This window comes from Pogoniulus pusillus, chromosome 7 (genome assembly GCF_015220805.1).
Source record: "Pogoniulus pusillus isolate bPogPus1 chromosome 7, bPogPus1.pri, whole genome shotgun sequence".
NCBI lineage: Eukaryota > Metazoa > Chordata > Aves > Piciformes > Lybiidae > Pogoniulus > Pogoniulus pusillus.
The window spans coordinates 14,582,807-14,588,806 of record NC_087270.1 but is presented as its reverse complement, the minus strand read 5'-3'; the positions used below and the strand labels follow the sequence as shown (position 1 = coordinate 14,588,806).

At 39.5% G+C, this 6,000-nt stretch overlaps 1 long non-coding RNA gene across 4 annotated transcripts in view; it reads right to left on the bottom strand.

The window, feature by feature from the left end:
* Window positions 1-451: 451 nt before the first annotated feature.
* Window positions 452-6,000, bottom strand: part of LOC135176739 (uncharacterized) — an 80,613-nt gene continuing 75,064 nt past the window's right edge. The window contains exons 3-4 of one of the 4 annotated variants that reach the window (XR_010302800.1): window positions 5,323-5,428; window positions 452-552 (exon numbers count right to left, since the gene is read on the bottom strand). This is a non-coding gene — a long non-coding RNA (uncharacterized LOC135176739). Of the gene's footprint in view, window positions 553-729; window positions 1,878-5,322; window positions 5,429-6,000 lie in introns of those variants that run through there. The other 3 variants (XR_010302802.1, XR_010302798.1, XR_010302799.1) reach the window with 3 other exon arrangements.

Below are 6,000 nucleotides of genomic sequence, written 5' to 3'. Positions count from 1 at the left end.
TGTGAACTGCAGTCACCTGGGATCAAGCATCCTGAACAGCAGCAGCATGAAGGGAAGCTTTGGCTGGAGCAAATGCTGCACATATATCTAACGTGACAGAACACAGCCAATTCTCACTACAAATTATTCAGTAATTATTCTTTGTTTCCCATATATATTGGAGAAGCCAAGAAGATTAAAAGCCAGTAGTAAAACAGCTTTTTCCTCTTGCTTCCTTGGTAAAGCCCTAATTTTCTCCTGCCTGCAGCAGTTTTACTATGCTGAAGTCCCTTCAGCATTTAGTTCTAATTAGAACTAAGGGTGTTAAACTTATTATCGAGTTTTGGTATCAAGTTAGGCAGTTATGTTCCATGATATGACCATTTTTAGCTCTACAAATCTTCCTGCTAAACATCTATTGAGGCAGAGTATAAAATAGAGCCAAACAAGTTACTTAAGGCAGAAGACACCATTTTTAAGTTGTTCAGCTTGCTTTTGTTTATTATCGGTTGGCTGTGCCTCTATTCTTCTCAAGGTGACAATCAGCTCAGATTTCAGCATCTTCTGTGTCTGCTGGCATGACAGAGGAGAGGGAGTAATGTTAATTTTGTGCTCCTGAGGTTTACAGATATCAAGACATAGATTTTTTTTCAGGCTAAGATCTCTCCAGTTTTGTTATGAACAAACAAGCAGTGCTCCGGTGTCCTCATCCCTGAGCTAGATGGCAAGAGAACTGAAATACAGTGGTAGTTCCTGAAACAAGATGAGCATTTCTTCCTTTATTTGACATAAAGACATTTCACAAGAACACCCCAGTTTGCTTTTCAGTGTGTGCAGATTACAAGTGATGAGATGTACAGGCTACAGAACTGTTCATTTTCCCCCCTACTTCTAATAACCTGTAACACAACAGACAAGGTGGAGATGGAGAAAATATGATATAACTACTTCCTCTGACTCAAAAAGATACTTTGTGTTGAAAAAGAAGACTGAAGAGGGCAAAAGGATGGAAGCTCATGCCTTGAATGTTTGTTGGTTGGTTGTTTTTTCAATTAAACATATACTCTGTCATACAAAGTAAAAAGAGCAAGGTAGCCTTTTCAAGTCTGGATGTACTTCGAAGTAACTTACTTGCTGTTTAATTAATTCTGATTCCCATTTACTCAAGAGAAAGGATTGCAAAGAGCAGCACTGGTGACTGCGGAGTGGGTTTAGGATCAGGGAACAACTTGCTCTATACTGGGCCAGTATGTTTTGTTTTATTTTTTCCTATTTTCAGCCTTTGATGGTATAGAAGAAAATTTAAATTACATTTTGGCAAACAGTTAAGAGTGCAGGAATTGCTGGTCAGCAGCCTTGCTACTTCAGCATCCTTACTCTGCCAGCAGCTTTCGGGAAAGCCATCTCTTTTTTTTTTTTTGGTCTAATTTTACAGGTTAGTATTGTTCACCAAGGCCCATACAAACTCTCATTCATGCCTGTGCCCCCTTGGCTAAGCACATCAAATAGCATTTCCTCAACTCTGAAGGTGATCCCAAAAGTCATTTCATCAAACTTATTTATTGTACACTACTAACTTGTGAGGAATGTCATTGTTTCTCAAGGAAAGCCTCATGATTTTCCACCCACAATTTTCCATTGCTGAACTGCCCTTGCAGTGGGTCACAACACATTAAGTTTATCCCCAAATGAATTCCCTCTCCAACTTGAGTTGTGACAGCAATAGGTACATCCTAAACTCTCTTATATTTCCAAACCCCAGTAAAGCTGTAATGCATTCTAACACTTTTTTTCCCTCTCCTTATGCTGCCATCCAGTTTTTCCAAAGGAAACACAGCAGTTCTTTTCATGAGCTTTTTGAGAATTTCAGAGGCTGACTCTCAGCCATGCAGTAATTCCTAGAAAAAGTAAAGCAGAACAACTGAACATTTGAACTCCCACAAATAAGCTCCACCAATGATTTTCCACATGACCCAGAAGAATTATTTTTAGAATCAGAGAAGTGGTTTTATTCTCTATTTCCATTTAGTCCTTGTGATGTTGGAAAGGATCTTCAGTTAGGATGAGTATTATTATTTCTCTGTGATGTGTATTAGTGTGGAAAAACTATAATTCCTAGAAGTACCAGCCATGATGAAGACACACTGTTCTAAGCACTGTGTACCTCATGGCAAGAGACAGCTTCAGCCTCTTGCAAACTTACAATCAAAGAAAGATAAGGAAAAGAAAAGTATTCTGTTACACAGTGAGGAGGTCTTCCCTGCTTTTCAGTATTGCCATACAGTTTTGTGTGAGGCAGAACAAGCCATCAATCTTTCTAACTTCTGACTTCACTCCCTGTTTCTTCTGTCTTGACTATATTGCTCTGGAGAGGTTTTGGTAAAAAACACTCAATGGCCACTTTTCTGAGGGCAACTTCTAACAGGCAACTTCCTTCTACACCTGAGTTTTCCCTTTTTTTTTTCCCAGTCTCCAGCACTTAGGGGTATTAGGTGCCACTGAGAGGCCACAGAAGCAGCTCAATGGTGCAAATCAGACCATCAGATTTGCAGTTTTGACACCCCCATGACTTCAGAACCCAGCAAAATTCATGTTGCTTCCAGAGCTTTCCTGTTCTGTTCATTTCACATTAGCTTCACATGTTGCTCAAAAAACACACCAGATATAAAAGGCTTGTGCCCTCCTTAGAAGACCTCACCAGTTCTTGAATGATATCAAACCTTCAATTACTGCCATGCTAAAGGGAGATACATAATGTACTGTCTTGTGCTATTTGCTTTTTGTAAAAGTTTATCTTGCTTTTATCCTCATTATAGGGGTAGAAACAGTTAAATGAGAGCCCATAGGAATGTCACAGAGGAGATCTATGTCTCACTAATGTCCAGGGAACAGCTCAAGATTAAGCTCTACACAGAAATTCATTTACCATGAAAACACGTGCAGGAATATTCTCAAAACATATTTGACAGAGAAGACAAAAGCACCTTCTCCACCCTTCTTCACTTGCCCCTTTCCACAAGCCCTTCTCTGCCCTGTTCTGGAGAAAATGAGATTATTTTTAGTACAATGTGTCGCGACGTTACTGTTGTGTTATCTCAGCAGGGAGCAGGCTGCTGGTGAAAGCCAGCACTCGGCAGGGACCAAGTGGTGCCACAGCTGCACTCTGTGCATTATCTATCCCACCAGGTGCTGCATTGCTCTTGGAGGGAAAACTCACTTGTCTACTTGTCTTTTTCCCTTGATCTCTCCCATTCCCCACAAATAGGAAGAACTTGGAGAGAAGTGAACAGTAGGAAGGTAAAATAAATGTCATGAATGAACTCTGGTGCCTGGGAGGTAGACTAGTGAAGAGGCTGAGCATGTGCCAGCGCAGCAGGAAGGTGCTGTGTTAGCAGCACAGGGCTCACAGGACCCCAGTAAGCAGCAGCACATGGCCAAAGGTTAGTACCTGCACCTGCTCACCAAGGCACTAGAGTCCAGCCCAGTGCCACCAAACTCACTGGGACTCTCCTCAGAGAATCCACAGCAATTAGACCACTGCACAGTAAGAACTTTGTATTAGGCACTAAATTCTTACAGTTGGGGGGGGGGGGGTTGGAGGAGGTCTATAAATTCCAATGAGAACCTACACAAAGATGAATTTGCATTTTGCTGTGCTTTCAGTTTGCAAATCTAAGAAAACAATTCAATCCACCATTTTAATGGAATAAGCCATAGGTTTTGTTCTTTTTTGTGCCTTAATGAATGAAACTGATTCTGGAGAACCCAGGAGAAATTTAGCCATAATTCAAACAATCATATCCACATCTCCATGAGTGTACAGGGTCAACATACCACATTCTGTTTGCTTAGGAGGCCCTCATCTTTATCTGATTTCTTTCTCCCCAGGGTTAATGGCTGTGCCAAGAAGCATGTTCCATTTACACCAACAGCATTTTCCTTCTTTAATTAAAACACAACATAATCAGAAAAAATTGAACAGACATCACTGGAGCACAAGACACAACAGCTTGTAACACACAAGCCACGTTATTAAGCCTATAGACAATTTTCATTTGTCTCCTTATTAAGGAACATAAATGAAGCCTTATATTATTTGAAGATGCTTAGAGAATATAGGTATGACCATGTGATGGGTTAATCACTTCCAGACAGAGGGCTATTGGTAATTTCTTTAATTACAGTACAACTAATCAAACACAGAGAGCTCAAAAGAATTGGCTGGTTCCTATGGATTAGACTGCAGGGGTCCCATCTAATTTCAGCGACTTAGCTCACGATTTCAAGCAATGTATTTCAACTTGAACTGCAGAACAAAACCCAGAGCTGTACAGCAGATGGTGAGGTTACTATACCATTTTCTGTAGTTTTATTTAATACAGCTACATCTGAGATTTGATGGGAAGAGAATACCAACAATAAAGTAAACTTATCAGATGAAATCTCTTTCTGTGGAGTTAGTATAATTAGTGTAAACCTGCTGCAAAACCTAAGTTCCTAAACTCTTTAAAGCTGCCTAGTTTCAACCTTTGTTCAAAAGAGCAAGTGCACTTGTGTAAAATGGTGCTTTTGTCCATTTTAAGGCATTAATGTTTAAGACTGGAATTTTTTTCTTTATATTCCTTCTTAATTACATTTATTTATTTTTTTTAATGCATAAAATAAGCTCCATTAGCTTTATAATTTCCTGAACTGTAATTTAGTTTCATTTATTATTTCTTTAATATGCATTTTTCATATTTTGAGTATTTTATGCAACTATGATGTTTGTACTTGGCTAACTCTGACATTAAAAAAAAAATGAATGAGGAATTAGCTCTTGCTAGAGAAGACCTAAAGAATCTTAACAGTATTTACAGTGACAAATGGAATAAAAATTACTTTTACATGGAGCTATAATGGAGGAAGTAACAGAGTATATTACAAAGCATGAAAATAATACCCTGTCTTTAATTCAACATATGTTTTCAATGAAAGATGAACTGAGACTGCAGAGCAACTGAGAAAAAAGGAAGGCAGGCTAGCAAATGAACACAGGGACAGACAATTTACTACCTTAATATTAAAAGAGAAGGAAAAATGTCTTCCTTCAACAGCAAAGCCTGTTGCCACAGGGATGAAAAGTTAAATTTCAGGGAAATTCTCTTCTACAAAGACAGCAGTTGGAAAGAGCATAAGCACAATCCTTTGCTTCTTCATCTTAAAATATAAAGGGAATGTCCAAAGATTTGCAGATGCCTCTAGATTTTCACAGCTGCTTTGTTATATGCATTTCTGCATCTCCATTCTCCACAACTTGGTATCCTCCCACCAAAGCTCATTTATAGTCCAGCCAGTTCTCACCTTGAATTTGCTAGGAGCCTTCTGACCTCAGGTGCACACAGTTAATTCTTCTTAGTAATTTATCTTATCCTTTTTTTTTCCAGTTAATTCAATTACTTCTTGATCACTGAGACAAGATGAGGAAGAAAATAAACCTAGTATATCATTAATGAGCAGAGTCAGGAAAATCACCCAATGGTTTCCATGAGTCTCCTCAGTGGACCTTGGTGAAATGAGAAATTATTAGGGGATCTAAAGGCCACCCCCCTACCCCCAGAGTGGTCCTGATGCAACAGGTCATATGCCACTGATGTTTGCTTAAGCTAATCTTGCTCATCTTATGGTCAGTCCTATGGGATTCACTCACTCTCCAACATCTCTGCAGCAGGACATTCAAAACAGGCACATCTGCTACCTCTGCTTCCTGAGACACCACTTGGAGTACATCCTTAGTTCAGCAGCCCAGCAAGCATACTGCCACAAAACAAATGGAGTTTAATCCTCTGGCTGTCAGTCCTCTGCCCTTCATCTGGTCTTTGGTACCACTACATAGCTCCTTTCCTCCATTCTGATGCAAAGCACTACCACTGCCCAGGTAAGCTTGCATATAAAGAATAGTGCCTTTCATGTCCGCAGATTATCTATCACCACTACATGTCCATTAAATATGGATTAGAGAAGCAATCAGAGTGTTTAAGA